We start from the raw sequence: 215 nt of genomic DNA, 5'->3' as shown, positions 1-215 counted from the left end.
GAGTTGTAACAGAATGATGAATTCTGTTTCCACTACCAAACTTCTGGAGGTGAGGTGGGAAGGGCTGTGTGAAGAGAGATTCTGAACATACCAGCTTTCACATGGAAACATCAATAACTACCAGCTATTTAGTGGTTTATGTGGATAAAGTGTTTTATGTATTTTAGGTTGGGCTATGTTATGGATTGAATAGTGTCCTCCCAAAATCCTAACTT

This window comes from Orycteropus afer, unplaced genomic scaffold (genome assembly GCF_000298275.1).
Source record: "Orycteropus afer afer isolate SDZICR_OR568_19922 unplaced genomic scaffold, OryAfe1.0 scaffold00697, whole genome shotgun sequence".
NCBI lineage: Eukaryota > Metazoa > Chordata > Mammalia > Tubulidentata > Orycteropodidae > Orycteropus > Orycteropus afer.
This window is presented reverse-complemented; position numbering follows the sequence as displayed.